Here is a 19082-nt window from a genome sequence, read left to right as displayed (position 1 = left end):
TCATCACTATCATCATTCGTCATCATCATCATCACTATCATCATTATCATTATTCATCACCATCATCATTATCATTATACTTTTTCATCATCCTCATCATCATCATCTCCAATAATTTACCCCCCTACATGCCAGATGTGTCAAACATTTTCTCACCGGCTCCCGTCTTCTCTCTGATGAGATTCGATTTTTACTTCTAAAACCGCATCCTAAGGCGAGCTGCTTACCTGCGCTCCATTAACTTTCTTTGGCTCTACCTCAGACGGTGAGATCATCACTGTCTCCTGTCAAATACTTGTAAAACCCTGTGTGCTTCTCCCTCTACGTCTGTCAGTATGTATAAAATCAGCAGGACTCACCTGTTGTGTGGGGCAAACTAACTGTATTTTATGTGTGTGTGACTCAGGTTGTGGGGCTGGCGTGGCTGTGGATCCAGGCACTGTGCTCAGAGGCTGTAATGAATAAGTGATGACATGGTAATATAGGAGACTGCTCTCTGGGACGTGGCAGTATTACAATGCAATAAAAGAAAATCAGGTCAGGCCCCTGTTGCCGCTGTTATGTTACACTTGGGGTCACAGAGAGCGAGTGATGCTGATGGGAGAAAGGAAGAAGCTGTAGGTGCGTTCGCACACAAACTGAAAGATCCAAACCTTTCTCTGCTTTTAGGAGAAAACTTGTGAAAGTTCTGATGGCTTACTGTTGAACATGCTAGTATTTTACAGCCATTGCTTTAATCTTGGGGTTATACCACACTTTCAAAACCAGTTTGCAAGTGATGTGTCCACTTTTAAAAGGAAAAGTGCTGTAGTTATCTACAAAAGAAGCTCCTGGAGTAGCTTTTATTGAGCAGCAGAATGACCTATGGGTTTGGTAAAATCATCCAACTATCAATCCCATGTCTAGCCATATCTACCAGAGTGCCCCTGAGAAACACCATCAGATTCTGTCTGCTCCGGGGATAAGCCCAAACCACATCACCAAAAAAAAAAAAAATTAGGAGAATACACCCTTAAGTGATGAATGATAGAATCATCTTTAAATATTCAAAAGCACAATCACATTTGGTGTGATTCTAAAATCCCTGTCACTGCTTTGGAAGAGTTACACATTAATTTTCCATGTCTATGCAAGCATGATACACACAAGACATTTTAAATGAAATCCTTCAGGGTGAAAACAGTGTAGCGGAGAGAAAGATGTGATGCAGAAAAATGCAGCTTGAGAGAAAAGGAGAGAAGATTCCGAGTGCCTCGAGATGAGCCGAGCACGGGCAAAACATTAGTTATGAAAGAAAGCGAGCCCAATTAGATTAGGAAGAGAATGTAGGGATACATGGATGAAGGTTGAGAGGAAGGAGGTTGAATGTTTTTTTTTTGGGGGGGGGGGGTGTTTGCTGCAGTGTAGCATGAGAGCTACAGAGGAGGACCAGCAGTCAGCAGCGGCAGTCGTGCCCTGAGTGAATGAAAAGCTCCTGGGAAGCAAGGAAAGAGGAAGAGGGAGACAAAGACAAAGGGGGGAGTTACTGTGGGCAATGAAACAAGAACTATAGGGTAAGAGGAAAAAAAGCGAGAGGGAGGAGAGGAGGCGTTGGGAGGAGGAGGTGATGGAATGGGAAGGGCTGGCGAGCTGCACCGACTGCCAATGTAGCAGGAAGAAGAACCGGCGAGGGCACAATAACCCAAAGCAAACCGAAGATCTTTGATAACTCCTCCGAAAACCAACTTAGCGGTGAAATTGATGTGAGCAAGGCTTGTGTTTCAACCAACACATGCTGTGCCTGGAATGCCTAAGGAAACGTCTGTGCTTATAATTAATGATACTTCAGAGAATTGGAGACAGGGCGAGGGGACTTGAATCATACCTCACGCCGCTGCTGCTGTACTTCTAAGTGTTCAGAGGCTGCACACTCTAAATAATGAAGGACAGCTCAGTATCTCTGCGGGTTCACTGCTTTGCCCTTCTCTGAGAATTCAAACAGAACAAAGTTAAACCCTTTCCCCCATTACATCCCTTCACTTTTCAGAGGATATGTGCACAGTAGTAGACAAAAACAGCAGCTAAAATAGAATTAATGCAGCATGAGACAACTTTGCATGTTTCTGGGAAGTATCCATTCAGTGTTCGGCATGGCAGGGAGTGGAAACTGAACTTCAAAACCCTTAAATAGAACATTTGCATACTACACAACACTCCTAAATGACCTAAATGCTATATTTCTATTGGTTGGTGGAGGTGGTAAAGTGGTTTCTCCGCTAGGTTAGAGAACATTTTGTACCTTTTCTCTTAATATTCAACTGACTTCGGTACAAATATTCATTACCGCAAACTAAAAAGCACTCAGACAGTGCATACCTCCACCAACGCTGCACAATCATCTAAATGGGATTTTAATAATAGGGAATGATCAGGACTTTTTCAACGTCACCGACATCCAGATCAGCATCAAAAGACACAGGAGGCAACTCTGTCTCCTAGAAATTACCTTCATATACAACTAAACTGCAACAGCAAGTATGTTTAATGCCGGCTGAATTACATTTTCTCTCAACATAATGAGAACCTGTTTTTAATTAACGGACTCTGGTGTCAGACCGCTGCATCTTTTACGCCCTCCATCCACCCCAACCTCCTCCCTGCGACTTCAGAGCGATACATAAATGTAGCATAAAGGTAATTGGAAAACAGTTTAGCTGTATATAAACATAATTTCTAGGAGACAGGATTGCACAGTGAAAGATTATCATTCTGATTGGCCGATTGAGGCAATAATAAAACCTTCAAGTAACACAGACTCATGACCGGACATAATCTGGCAAGGTCAATCATGCACACATTCCCGGTAGATTATTTTGTAATGTGAACACTGTGTTTTTGCTGTTGTGCGGAAAAAAGATAAAACAGTTGTCGCTGTGATAACTTTGCAGTGTTGTAAAATCCTCTCAGAGTATTATAAACCGCTGTGCACCATTTTGGCGTCTGATAAGCCTTTAAAGGCATTATCTACTACTCCAACTGGACTTACTAGAGTGTATTTCATTGTCTCAGCGGTGCCTGAAGCAACACAACCTCTACATTGTTTAAAACGCAGGGCTGTTTTTGTTCTGAATCCCTGCTTAATTCATCCACAATTGCACAATGAAATCCAAGTATATTATGTATCAAATTCAGTTAAGATTGGATGAAATAAATAGTGGTACAAAATTCAAAACCTTTTTGATAGATATGATAGATAGATAGATCTGTCTTTAATCAAGAAATCAAACAAAGAATTGCTGATTCTCTGGGTCCTGTTCTCTGTATATGGATAAATGGAATGAACCCCTGCCAGCCATAAGCTGACAACTCGAGCTCCACTGCTGCATTCACACTCTCTGCATCACCTATTCAAGACACCCTTTCAATTTGGTGGTCTGTTTAAGCTGTCAGAAGGCCCGGCTGTCCCTCTGCTCTGCTCAGCGCTGCCCCCGCTCATTGTGTCTAGTTTTTTTCATTGTGCAAGTAGCTTCACATCCTTCACTGCTGCTGATACTTTGCTTTATTCAGTCCCAGCATCCACCTGCAGGCTCTGACTTTAGCCCCGGGCAGGCAGCAGTCAATCCTCTGACTGTGTTCAAAGAAAAGTTAACTGGATGAAAATTAACAGGATCATTTCAGCTGGATAACATCACGCTGGTTGTCAGATATTTAACAGCATCTGGAAACCCCCTCCCCCAACACTATACTAAACTTTCTGAAAACGACAGTCTGACACCATTATACAGTGATTGTCCAGGTTTGCAGTGATGTGAGACTAGACAGGGCTTGGATGCCTCTCATTCTTCACACAACCACTTCTGTTACTTTTTGAGTTTATTACCAAATGCAACATCATGAATGCCTTCGAGGAGTATCTGCATGAAAGTATTATCTCCATTTGCCTGAAGCATTGCATTGAATCTACAGAGACACAGAGTTCTTGGAGAGATGCAGTCAGGAGGAAGCTGTGACAGCCTAACTCCAGCCCTGCCAGTGTGGTCATTAAGAACAGGTAGGGATGGGGATTGATAGAAATTCATCAAATTCAGTAAGTGTTGAATCCAATTACTGAATTCAAATCTTTTCAAATTCCTTATCAAATCTTATTATGTTTCAACAATTCCACCAGCTCAGCTGTGTCTGTCACAGTTCTGCTCATTCATTCATGCCTGCCTGTTCACTAACTCTCCATGGCATACTCCTCTCACTGTAACATAGATCCACTATATATCTATATCTATATCTATATATATCTATATATATATATATATATATATATATATATATATGTGTGTGTGTGTGTGTGTGTGTGTGTGTGTGTGTATATATATGTATGTATATATCATCCTGAAAATGAGATATACATTCGCTGGCTCTGGACCCAGCGATTGTATATCTATGTATATCTGTGCATATCTGTGCAGCAGGGGGACTAACAGTTAGCCAGTCAGTGGACTAACAGCATTGTCAAGTTGTTGTCAAGTATTGTCAAGCTGTGCACCAGAACCAAGAAGGAGTGCTGATCAAATATGAATCAAGATTGTGTTACTGCATTGCCTTTTTCTCGCCTCAAATTTTTCAGAACAGTTTTCAGAAACATATTTAAGTGTACTGTTTGGCTGTAATATGAGAAAGTTTGTGACCCGGCCACCATGTTGAAAACGGATGAGCTGAAACCAAGCACCACCCAACTCAAAGTACGTCACCCACAATGTCACCACCAGCAGTAGCGTTTAGTGGTGATTGAATTGAATCCCCCTCCCCCATGGAAATCGGACAGAGTGGAGGCAGTGTCAGACTGAAGGTGGAAATGGAGTGTAATGAGTTGATAATTCTGTCTAATATCAGGCAAACAGCTGATGTCATCTGCCACCACTGTTTCTTATTTTAACCGGCAACATTCAGCTAAAAATGAGAAGCTACTACCCATATGTTCTCCATTGCTCTTTGCAAATAAAAAGAGTCAGGACAGATAAAAGGTTCAATAAGAGATTTGTTAGCAATGCATCTTAACAAATCTGGATATTTAGAATAACATTAGAGTAACATTCCAGGAAATATGTGAAGTGCTTTATAAATGGCCACATGGTGGCGACAAAGCAGTCTTTCCTTGACCCACAGCCAAACTTTCCAACAAATTCAATTGGAATCTATTAAGTTTAATATGTTTTTTAAAGGATTTTTTTTACTATCAGAGAAGCTAGCAAAAAAAAGAAAAAGAAAAGAAAAGCAAGCTCCTTAGTAAGTGAAAGAAGGTGGTTGAACATCACATGGTTCAGGGTAAAAAAAAGAGGTGAAGAAAAAAATAGTGGTGGGAACAATTCAGAGGGAGAAAGCCAGCGAGAGCACATCAGTATCTTTAGAAGAAGCCAGTGTTTTTTTTTAGATGCATTAATGGTATGAAGAGAGAGGAACGTAATTGCTTTTCAATTACCCGCAGTATTTCTCCATTCAGTGTTCTTTTATTAGGCTGCCTATCAGAGGAGAGTCAGTCTCTGTCTCACACTGCCTAATCTGCTACCAAAATGGGACCATCACAGCTCATCCCCAGCCTTTCTTTCCTCCTCCCTCTTTCAATCCATCTTTCATCCCTTCATCCATCCTTTTCTTCTCCCTCTCTGCGCTGTCATATATCCGATTTCATGCTATAACGGCCTGACAGGCAATTAGTTGAGGATTTGACCAATTAAGAGGATAAAGATGGGGTTAAATCTCTTTGTGCTGAGATGTTTGGTCCCAGTGTTGGCCGAAATGTCAAGTTACAGTGCTGTAACCTTTGCTTTTAGATAAGAGTAAAATTGAAATGATTGACATGGATCTGGCTCTATGCCTTACACATCTAGTTCTCCACACTACACACTATACTTTCACCTTCTCTGTGTCAGACAATATGGTCGTCTTGATGTTTCTAAAGCAAAATCTAATCATCAAATAGCATGAATGGACTTCATCCCAGAAGAGATAAAATGTGTTGTGGCAGCTGGCTCCTTAAGTGTCCCTCCCTCCATGCTGATCATCTTCCACCTGCCACCATTGCTCCTCTTTGCTGATGGAGATGTGTGTATCTGGGGAAAATGTTTTTGCTGGCTTGCAGTGTTCTTGTAGTTTCCCTCTAATATGCAGTACTTTGCGACACTGTTAAAGATACTTGCTGGGGTACAAATACACGTGTTGACCCTGGACAAAGAACTGTCATTCTCGGATAACATTATAGCAGTTCAATCAGGAAAGACACCACAAGTGATCGAGAATGCAGAAGATTTATTTGATAAAAGACTTTGGCGTTGACCCCATCAATTAGAATAAATTATAGGATATGAGCCTTATAAATAGCATACAAATGGCTATCCCCCCTAGAAAGCCAAAGACAGGGCCTTGACACTGTTGGCAGTGGGGTAGTGGAGGAAACGGCATTGACTGCAGTGACAGCAGAAAGACAGAACAGGTAAGGTGATTCAAATATCCTTCAGCTAAGACGATGATTGGATGATAGGAAAGCCCTCGAAGAGATCCTGAAGAGTTCATTGGATAATAACTGATAGGCGGACCCCCACAGTGATGACAAAATAAAATGTTAATTGTCTTCCTGCTTGAACTTGCACCATAAGCTCTGGTGGAGTCCTTTTCTATGACATCAGGATGGTACCCCCATCCCACAACCCAAATGCTCATCCTGGTCGAGGTCTTCCTAAGTCCAATATTTTGTACCCAATATGAAACAGACAAATTGGATAACTAGACCTGACCCAAAAAGCAGTCAATCCAAACAAAACCCAAAACAAATGGAGCGCCAGCACTGGCAGCTGCATGGTGCTCCACCGAGTCTGCTTGGATCCACCTGGGTATTAGACATATTGACGCACAGACCCAAGACCAAATGCAAAACAACAGGACCCTACCCAATTGGACTGAATATAATTCAGACCCTTGTTTCTGAGACCTGAAGCCTGTGAAAACCTGGACCACTGCAACTTCCTCTGATGACCCTGAGGTTACTCATCTCAGCCCATCTTTACATCTTTTCTACTCTGCAGGCTTAAAACACTTTTTCAGACTACACCTCAACACTTTATGATAGCAGTCACTGTCACTTTTTATTCAAATATTCTTGGCACTTCCTCTGTGGCACCTAACGTGTTCTTAGTTGTTTGTTTTTTTTGTGAGGAATGAACTTAAGGTTTTTGATGACATCTAGCTTTTCTTCCTATGGAGGTTGAATACACTTATTGTGAGTTGCTTTGGACAAAGATGTCAAATTAATGTCATGCAGTAGTGAAAAACTATGGGCCAGTGACAGTGAAGCATTTCTGCAGTATAGTATAACAGTAAGAAATGATGTGGAGCTCAGAGTGGTAGATAGATGTGTATGTGGCCAAAGTTGGCTTTTACTTTTACCCATAATCCTTAAATTATCATAGCCAAATGTTTTAGTTGTGTAAACACAACTAACATAGCTGGCAGTTGTTTTTTCTGCATATTTGTGCATAAAAAGTGAACCAAAAAACCAAATCCCAAATCTTTGGAGGCAGCAATATCAAAATTTTCATGTTCGATAAATTATGCAATTTTGTCAAGACCTCCAAAATATATAAAAGAAGCTGATGAAACCTATCATGAGATAAACTGATTAGCATTTTATCTTGCAGAGGTTTCATAAATCTATGTAAAACTTGCAAGACATTTTAGTGAACATATTGACAGTACAGATTATAGAGGTAAGATCTCAGTTTAAGTTGTTTTTCTCATGGCCAAAAAAACCCTCATACAAGCAATCTGCATTTTACATTTTCATCCACACCAACTGCATAGATGAAATTATGAATATCCAGCACATAGGAGCATGAGCAAATAGGAATTCAATGAGCATTTTTCTAAAATGAAATGACTCATGATACAGCCTTTGAAATTGTCATTTAGTCCCCTCAAAGCACATTTGTCATGCGGTGTTTTCTGTATAGTTCAGTACTTCTGTAGAGACACAACTATGAGTCACTCATTCCTCTTTGTCCTCCTTTAGGTATATCAGCTATTAGTATACTCATTCCTTGGAACAAGAGTTATGTGAAGGCCAGATTGAAAAGTACACACTGTTTCTCCAACTCTCTCTCTCTCTCCTTAAACACGGTCTTGTCAGCGCTCTGCCCTCCTTCACGCTAATCTGCAACGGTTGTGTTTGAGCAGAGAGGCGTTTTTTTCCCTCCTGAACACACACACTAGGACTGACGGCGGCATTTGTTAGACTGACAACGGTATTAAGCTGCCCGTGTGCTTGTGGGCTTTACTGACACTGGTTACACCCATATGTGTGTGTGTGTGTGTGTTAGCTTAAAGGCATGACTCAACCAGACAGATAGGCTGCTGCACACACACACACACACACAAAACTGCACTCCTGTAAGCTTCATAGAGCCTCCCTGCAGGGCCTGTCACCAGAGGAGTGACAGGCCAACCCGCCCGGATGCTAATGTGATGGGCGGCCGAGGAAAGGTGATGATTTACATCTTAGTGGCCACAGCGTATCAAGCTTGGTTATCCACTATCCCTTCTTCCACCTGCACTTTACTGTCATAGTAAGCAGTTTTGTTGGGGGGAACAATTTTTTTTATCATGTGCATGTCTTTTAATGTATGTGTGATTATTTTTCTCCCTAAGCATTTTAAATCTCGGAGCAACAGTGCTGTCTTCATACATAATAAATATTATAGACCAAGGTGTGTGCAGTAACTGCATAAATAGTTGATATGCATACAGTTTGCTCCGAGCCATGTTAATGAATGTGTTGTGTGGGCTGCGGTGATATTGTTTATATAATTCCACATGAGTGCAGTGAAACTGTGGGCCATTTAGGATCATGGAAATGTAGAAATTACACATAACCTTTTTAGAAATGTACAGTGTGTATTATGAGTTTACATAATGTTTTCCTTGATCAAACAAGGACAGAAAGAGGAATCTCTAGGCAGAAAAGCATCCAGATAAACAACAAAGGAAGGTGTTGATGAATGCAAAGCATATGCATTTTACTCTTACCCACTTGGCACTGCAACCACTCCATTATCCGCATTATTGAGTTATCTGCAGATGTGTGTGTCGTCGTCAGGGAGACGTATCAACTCTTTCTCAAGCCAGCATATTCAAGTGAGAACAGGTTGAATTGGTTCTTCCCTGACTGGCCATTCCACAGTCATTTCATGTCTGTCCTGGCCGGCCTCCACCTGCAGCAGCTGTCATGTTGTGTTTATTTTGGCACCTGGTTTTGATCTCATTTTAGCCATTTCATTATTTTTAGTTTCAGACCTGTTTTAGTCATTAACAAGACTAATAGTCTACAGCCATGCTAGCAGCTCTGTGAAGCTGTATCATGGATGTATTAAGGAGAACTGGATACCAGACTCAAAGATGGTGCTGCGTTCATTACGATGAAAGTTGCTCAGTGGTGCATGAAGCCAAAAAATCAGCTTCGTGCTATAAAGAAATGATCCGGATGTTGCTCATGCTTCCTGATCATTGGGCCCATAGAGGATGCTCACTAGAGACGTCCGCTGGCTGAGCTGGCTAACTTCCGGTTGGCTCTCCACTCACTTGATTGGGATTAAAATAATTTAATCATGTGGCTCTTTTAGACTTTCCAAATGTTATTGGACCAAATCCATCAAATTCTGATAATAAAACAAATCATTTCACAGGGGTTGTGACACTCAAAAAATATATTCACCGTTTCACTCCTTTCCCAATGATTGTGTGCGGAAAAAATGCTTTCTGGGTCAGTGTGCATCATGTGACGGACCCGTAAGTCGTAATTACATGGTTTGGCCACTTCACAGCCCAGTGCTCTTCCTGGAGGCTTGAGCTGTGATTGGACATAGTGTTCTTTGAGCTAAATGTTAACATTAGTGTCCTATAATGTTCACAATGACGATGCTATCATGCTGATGGCAGGTATTTGCTTACGCACTCTAAACGCAAAGTATGGCTCAGGCTGAGGGGAATTTCATTAGTTTTGCAGATAGTTGGTCATAAAATATTGAACAAATTTAAATTTTGACTTGATGACGTCATTTAACTCGAAACTTAAAATCCCAAGCTCACGGTGGCGCTACAGGTAAAGTTAGGGCATCACCAACATCATTAGGATACATCACCAGGGAACAAGAAGTCCTCCAAATTAAACAACCAAATACGTCGTTTTGACCATGTTACTCCAGAACGTCACATAGGAGTGTTTTCTAATCTGGTGCCTCTATCGGCAATAGTCAGCAGGACAACATCATTTGTCTGTGATTTCCAAAACCGTTATAAATTATGATGTGACAATGCTGCAGTTAAGGTCTGGTTACGTTTAGGGAAGGATCATGGTTTGGGTTAAAATGATCACAATGTTAAGGTTAGAGAAACATGGTCTGTGTTAATTTTACTACTTCCTTACAGTTAGGTGACATTCATTGTCATGGCAACAGTAAACACCATGGGGTTAAGGTTAGGGGATGATCGTAGTTACGGTTTTAAAAAAACTGACCCGACTCTTGGATGGAATTGTGACACTTGTGGTTGGAAAACAAGAGTTAAGTTAGGGTTAAACCTTCCACCCAACCCGCCACCTCCGAATGAGGAAATTTGTCAACTTATATAGATGTCATGTGAACTGTGCCACTTCCCTGGGTCATAATTACTACAGCCACTAGATGGCGTCTGTCACGCAAACGCAACTATACAGTAGGTCGTTTTTGGCTGACTGACATTGCAACCTATTGTGTCGTTTTTCTTTGGAGGTTAGGCTCTCTGAATTCCTGTACCAAATTTCATGGTAATCCATACAAAAGTTGTTGAGATACTTCTCATGGTGGACCAACCGTCAGACCAACATTGCCATCTCTCATTTTTGTCATAGATTTTTCATTTTGATCTTCTAAGCATTTAGAGTCTACTGCTGTAGCTACATTAACATTAACTGCTATGACATTAACTCTTATATTAGCATTCTGTTTAAGATAATATTAAAGCATTGATATTTTCAGCAAACATCTGGTAGAAGAAAGCCCACATTAATCCTGTCAGTCCCACCAATAGCTACACAAAAAGTAGCCAACTGAAAGTAATGTTAACATTCCATCATTATCATATACATATACATGTGGTTTGTCCCAGTTGTGTTGTTGCTGTTGTTGTTTTTAATTTTCAGTGGGATTGTAGATGTGTATAATACATTTGACCAACCAGGAGCATGCAATTTATGATTCCGCAGGTGCATGCACATTGAGTTAGATGCTCCCGAGCTTTTATTAATGGATGAAATGTGTGATACTTTTTGTCATAGTTGTCATTTTCAAAGACTACAGTACCTGTCAAAAGTTTGGACACACCTTCCCATTCTCTTGAATGAGAAAGTGTGTCCAAACTTTTAATGGGTACTGTACTTTTTTACTTAATTTAGTCTTGTTTTTGTTGTGGAAAAAAAGGCTGTTGAAAAAAAATGTGATCATAGTTTTTGTTGATGAAATTAAGACTACTGCTTAAAGAGCTCAAGACTGATCGGACATATATGAAACATGGGAGCCTAATTGAGTGTTTTACAGATATAAAAATGGCCTAATGTTAGTAGACACCTTCTTGGAAATGCATAAAAAGGAAAGAGATGAATAAAAATCAATATATCTCAATAGGAATTCAAAGTGTAAGGTCTCTTCTCAATGCATTATTGAAAAGGCGGTGGCTCCTAGCGGGGCTCACTGAGATTTTCTGGTTCATGAGCTGATTCCTGCAGCAGCAGCTCCAGCATCACACATCACACTTTCTAATGGGAAATTCTAATGAGGTGCAGGTATTTAGAATACATCAACCCCAGAATGCTGTGCAATCAGTCATTAGATTGGGCACAGTAATGAAAAAAAGAAATGATTTTTACACTGCTAACATTAAATCATGGGAATCAGCCCCCAAACAACTTTTTAATAGCACCCCCTTTTTTCCATGAATATTAATTATTCACAGCTATCTATGCATAGCTGAGTGTGAATATTTCTTTTTCAGCAACATCTGATGTGCTTTCAAGGAGCTCATTTAAATGACTGCTTTTTTCCCAAACATTTTTTTTCCTGCAGTGGTTTGTTATACATTTACATTTTGGTGTTTCCCAGTAAATTCTCTCTTCTCTGTTGGAACACTTGAACATTAAGTGCCCTTTTTAAGCGCACATCTGCATGTTTGGAGTGATATCCATGTTCTTGCTTTGCTAAGCTGCTTCCTGCTGGTCTGAGGATTTCAACTGGTGACCCTGAGATACAACCTTCAGAAAAACAACTTCTTAAAGTACTGCTTAATAATTTCCAAATGCAGCTAGACGACGCGCATTGGAAAAAAACTACCACCAAAAAGGCCCTCGAACATTTCTATGCATTCTGACTAACCAAGGCGGTTGTTCACAGCGTATAGCATGCTGTGAGAAATATAATTCAGCTTACTTTTCACTGCTCACAGTTCAGTCACCGGCTCCATCAAAATTCCATCAAATATCCCGCTGACAGATGTTCTTGTCAATCTGAAGCCATAATCCATCACTGCACAGTCTGGGGTGTTATTTTTCTTAAGAAAAAATTGCTTCCTTGTTCTGTTCTGAGAAATATCTATGATAGCAGCAGAGAAAAACCCAGGAAAAAATACCATCATTTGCATATGAATTTGGTAGCTGTTAACTCATATTCTCTCTTTTTTTTTTTTTTTAGAAAATAATAAAAGGCAAAACCATCTTTTTCTTTATCTCGACAGAACGTTTGGAGACTGATGTTATTGCATATACACACACACACTCACAGGGTTGTGGTTTGATAGTGTTTGATTGAGTTGGAATGTAGTATTCAATATGCTTGTAGAATTTAAACATATTTAAATCCTCTTTATTTAATCTAGTTGTAGGTTCAGCTTTCAGCGTGTTTTTGGCTGAGAAGGCAGAAACACTACTGTTTTGAATGGACGTCTAATTTATATTCACAACCTGTAAACCAGATGAGCAGAAGATATGAAATGTTGATTAAACATGTATCTAATACATCAGAATAACAGCTGTAGCCTACTTATATTTGCACACCTTATATTCTGGGATCTATCTATCTATTTATCTATCTATATACTTAATTAGTGTTCTGGATTTATCTGTTTTGGCTGTTCTTCTCTTATAAAGGGCACCAAACGCATTCTGTCAGCTGGACGTTTGATGAAAGCAACAAAAAAGACATTTCCCCATTTTAACATCAGTCACTTTTTGATGTGCTGATGTGTGGTGAATGAAGAGTGAGTAAAACTTGTTTGATTTACTTCAGGTTTGCTAGCAATGTTATGAATGTCACTTTGAGTTTAGGGTGGCTGAGGCAAATGGTCTATAAGTCGTTTTTGTTAACACATCAACACTGTTGTTCTTACAAGCCAAACTGGAAGTAAATCCACATACTAGTATCTTAGTCCAAGATCTAAATAACATCTCATAAAATCCAGCTGATTTATAGTGAGGGTGTATGCAGGATGAGAGAATGGCACGAGGGTGAATCAAGAGCACAATTTATAAAATTGAGAACACAATCATTTTTTACCTATGGTCCTCCCAGGTGCCGTTCTAGATAGTAGAGAGAATAGCCAAGTTTAACCTTGGCCTTTGGTTAACATTAGCATTAGTATTAAAGCTGTACAGCTGATATACCATATTGGAATATAAGAAAAATATAAGAGACCTTCCAACACCTGTGTTTAGAAAATGACTTTAAAGATAAACACTTCATCATGTGCCCATAATACTATTAGTTCAAAGATAAGATCCTCATCCTTGAAGCCTTTTCTCTCAGAAAACTGAAACATGAAATACTTCCATTGAAGCACATCATAAAGCCAACATTTGTGTAGGTTGTCCAAGTAGGTTCACACCAGTCAGATACTTGCAGCCTCTCTTTTCAAGCTCTTGAGTGGTCAGAATGATTCTCTCTGTCAGTCTGTTAGTCCTCTGAGCTCCTTGTCATAACGTTCCCTGACGCTGTTTGACAGATGATCTGGTCTTTCACCTGCAGCAGTGCCATCAGTAACTTCTGCAAGTTAAACTGGGCAAACTAACATTTTTTGAGCTTCCTAAGTCTAAAAGACACACGATAAACAAACATGGTTTAGTGACATTAAGACAAACAACCCAAAACTCTCTTCATGTAACATGCTCACTCTGTATTGCAGGGACTGCTACTTGCTAAACAGCAGTTTTGGAAACATAAATGTCTAGTTCTTGATGATAAGGTGACTCAGTTTTTCAAACGTAATTCCAGGAAAAAAGTATGTTGGCATGTGTAAACAGTATGTCACTCCTCCTCCTACATGCACATACCACTCCTCACTGGCTTACAATATTCTTTACTGGCATATGCAGCTGCTGTGTGCCACGTAAAAATGGAATGTTGTTCCACCAGCATACAGCAGCATAGAATCGCAAGAATCATAGGAATCACAAAAGAATCCTTATAGAGTGTCATCTCCCAGTGAAGGACTTACATTCAATTCAGAAGTAACATATAGTATGTTTTTACACTGGCTGCCAGTTTGCTACAGAACTGACTGAAGTTCTTACCTTTAAAGCACTACATGGCCTGGCCTCAGACTACATCTCTGAATTACCTGCACACAGAATGATTTTTATAGTTATGTAATTTATTCTTGTGATATAAATATACATTTTATTTTTATTTTTTATTGTGTAAAGCACTTTATACTTTGTAATCTCTGGTTTAGATAAGTGTGACATAAATTAAATGTATTATTATTATACTAGTAGAATGGCAGCAGCATACCAAAAACCAGCAGTGACTGACAAACCACTCAGAATGGATACCACTACAACAAGAGTGATCTCAGTGTAACTCTAAAAATGAGAGGCCTGCTTCCTGAATGTTTTATATATTGCTCTTTGCTATGAGAGAGACAATATTCAGTAAGAGATTTGTATGCTTTAGTGCTTAGCAAAGGTAAGAGTACTTTGAAAACCTGAAAGTGGATTCAAAATGTAACCAGCTATCAAAACCCCAACCCACAAAAAACATCACTCTGTCTCTAATATCAGCAAAACAATACAACCTATGTTAGTTTAACTCATTAGCTTTGGTTTGATACTGGTTGCTAATAGAACTTTACCTATCAGCTCCTGGCATCCATGGTTTCCAGTTTCAGCTCTCTCCTATCCACTGATGTCAGAGGTAAATGAGTTTGCTACAGCTGCCTGCAGAGATACAGAGAACACCGCTGTAGATGTTACATACACACCGTCCTTATGAATAATACATGAATATACGCTTGAAAATTGGTGAAGTGTTCCTTTAATTAAAACAAAGCCCTCTGTCTCATTGTCTCTAATGAAATAGATAGCTTCTATTTGTGTGTGTGTATATATGTGTGTGTGAGGGGAAACAGTGAAAGACGCAGAGAAAGGCCCATAAATTGTATTTTCTAATTAAAGCTTTATGTTGTTGACTTTCAGGGAGTCGCTGCTTTCACGGATGATTACATACCTAAACGCCTCCGCCTGATTTATAAATTCATTTGTAGAACAGAGATGTAGATTTGACTTTTTTTCCTTTTTCTATACAGTTTGTAGAAATACCAGCAGCGCTGTCAAAGCTTAATAAGCTCACAAACTTACACTACCGCTGCTTTTTCTCTCTCTGACAGCAGCGGTGACTGCACACCGTTATAGAGTTTGTTATTTTGGGTGCTCAGTGCTTGTCGCTGGTGTGATTTTGCACTGCACCTCCCATGGGTCACCTGTTAATCAAACTGCGATATCTCACTCCTTGAATTTTAACTTGATGTGAGAAAAGGTGTTGTGGTGTGCACTGTACATGAACAACTGTATGTATATACAACTGTGTTTCAATTTACCCCCACCTGCAGTCTTCAAATGCAGCCCTGGAGGGTGGGAACCCCTTGTGAATCATCTTGTGAGCAGTGACTCCATCCTTCCTTTACTTAAAATAAACAGACAGCTCATAATTTATCAAGTTTGTTAGGTCTGTCTACTAATGAGCTCATATCACAAATCTACATCAGCATACATCAGACCGAAATGATGAAATTCTTTTTTAAAATCATTTTTGATTTTATTCAAAAAGGCTCAGCTGACGGGGGATGAAGTTAAGGGAGATGCCACAAAAAGAGTGTCTGTAGTTCCTGAAAAATCTGAAAAAGAATTTTTAAAAAAAAGCTTTGAGACGGCATTAAAAAGTCAGAAAATGTAATTCACAAAGCTCTTGAATATTTTTATTGCCTTTCTTAGACAGTATTAGTTAAGGCAGGGAAATTAGTTTGAACTTTTTGTTGTATGTTGTTGTGGGCTGTCACTGTGGATTGTGCTGCAGGAAGTTGTTTAATGTTGCACCATCAGACCTGCAACAAACACTGTCACTACTGCAGCTACAGTAGCACGAAGCTCATCCACCCAGAATGGGAAAACTTAACTGTGTCCAGGTCATATTAATTGATTGATTGATTGTTAATTTGCTAGATTGAATGCACCTAAAACAGAATTGTAAACCTTTTTGTTCCTACTGGTTTCTGTCATTCTTTGACCTGTATAACTGTGAAAAATGTTTTAAATTGATTTCTATGTGATATTAAAAAGTCTCAAATTTAATACGGTGCAGAAATCTTGAACAAAGATTCCCAGCTGGACTCAAACTGTGGTCATTTCAGTTACATTGTCAGCGTCTTAGACCCTTGTCGACCAGAACACAGCTCTCTATTTAAGAAATGTTTACACTATGTTACACTATATTCTGTTTTTACATTGCAATCTTTAAGTCCTAACTACCACCAGTATTACTGCATGTAGCTAAGTGGCTAGCCATCTTGCATACATTGACCCGTGTTATTCAAACCTTCTCTCCCATTTCTCTGTGTATATTTGTTTTAGTCTAACCAGGATGCGCTCCACAAGCTCTCAGTGCTCCCCGAGTCAACATGGGTGATTGTTGAGGGGTTTAAACAACCCTCCAAGCAATTTGTTGCCAGGGATGAATTAATCTAATGAATTGGCTTGAGTCAATTAGATCGAAGGCTGCAATTCTTTGTCTTTCTTATTTGGTATGGCGTACTAAGTGCACACCTCGTCAGGTGATACCATTAAACCCTTGTCGTCGGGGGAGAAGCAGGGGAATAAATAAAACTGCGAGCCCCCTCTTCTCCTCCGCCTGCTGTTTGTCCAAAGCTCCGCAACCATTGTTTAATGTTGTGCTGTGGTGTTTGCACATGTGAGCGAGGAGCTGAGGCGCCGTTGTTATGGTGATTGATGGTAATATGTGGCGCACCAGGGTGGGAACCCAAGGATGAAACCAGTTAGTGGCAATATTGCTGCAGTCAGACGGCAGAGTGATGGTCATTAGTGACAATAACAAACATTCATCACCAAACACACGTATGCACATAACACCGGAGCCTTTTAAGCAAATGAACACCATGTGTATGATGTACATAGGGCAGATCCTGGCTGACAGGTCTATCCATCTGACTCTCATTTACATTCACTTTCATGACCTTTAAGGCTTTTCTCAGACGGGGATCACGTAGATGAAGGAGATGGCATCTTCACGGCACAATTACCAGCCTTAACATACAGCTTCACTGCTTGAATGGGCTCACAGCAGCAGATTAACTGCACCACTCCATCCATTATCCACATTTATCCCATAATTAGAAAGGTTAGTCTAACCAGGAAACAGGAGGGAAATGTCTCAGATTCAAGCATTTCATGCAAAGCCATATTCCCATTCATCAAGTCAAGTCAAGTCAAATATTCATATAGCGCCAAATCACAGCAGAAGATATCTCAGGGCCCTTTTCACAAAGAGCAGGTCAAGACTATACTCAATACACTTAATACACTTAATTCACAGAGACATGAAATTCCCCCATGAGTAAGCATTTGGTGACAGCGGCAAGGAAAAACTCCCCTTTAACCAGAAGAAACCTTGAGCAGAACTGAGCTCTAGGTGAGCTGCCATCTGCCTTGACTGGTTGGGTTGAGAGAGAAAGAAGGAGGGAGAGAGACACAGAGAAGGATAATAACCAGTGGTGGAATGTAACCAAGTACATTTACATTTACTTACTCAAGTAATGTACTTAAGTGCATTTTTGAGGTACTTGAGGTACTTTTACTTGAGTATTTCCATGTGATGCTACTTTATCCTTCCACTCCACTACATTTCAGAGGGAAATATTGTACTTTCTACTCCACTACATTTATTTGACAGCTTTAGTTACTTTTCAGATGAAGATTTGACACAATGGATAATATAACAAGCTTTTAAAATACAACACATTGTTAAAGATGAAACCAGTGGTTTCCAACCTTTTTGGCTTTTGACGTCTTACAAAAAGCAGTGTGTAGTCGGGGTGACATTTCACATGTCAAATAGTGATTTTTCCCTCTAAACTTCTCACATGCTTTCATTTCAATAAATGTTCAAATGATCCAATATTTCACCAAAAAGAGAAAAAGTCCAAAACTGAAAACAGATTTGTGTATCAGAACTTTGTTTTTTCTTCTTTCCTCTCCCATTAATGATCTCACGACCCCTTAGATTTATCTAGTGACCCTTTGAAGGGGCCCGGCCCCTAGGTTGGGCACCACTGGACTAAACTAGCTAACTGTATCTAAAGTAGTGTAAACTAGCTCCACCTCCAGCAGTTACAACAGTAACATGCTGCTCTAACACTGATGCTTCACTATTAATAATCTAATGATGTCATATAAGATAATATATCAGTCAGAGGGACAAAATGAATACTTTTACTGCAATACTTTAACTACATCAAGCTCATAATACTGACTTTAATGACTTTACTTGAGTAGGATTTTTCATGCAGGACTTACTTACTGGTAATGGAGTATTTTTACATTGCTGCACTGGTAATTTTACTTAAGTAAAGTATCTCAATACTTCTTCCGCCACTGATAATAACAACAATTATAACAATAACAATAATAAATATAAGTATGACTAATAACAATAATAGTGGTAGCAGTGGGCATAAATGACTAATAATAACTA

Source organism: Thunnus thynnus, chromosome 20 (genome assembly GCF_963924715.1).
Source record: "Thunnus thynnus chromosome 20, fThuThy2.1, whole genome shotgun sequence".
In the NCBI taxonomy this organism is placed as follows: Eukaryota; Metazoa; Chordata; class Actinopteri; order Scombriformes; family Scombridae; genus Thunnus; species Thunnus thynnus.
Note: the sequence above shows the minus strand (reverse complement) of the source record.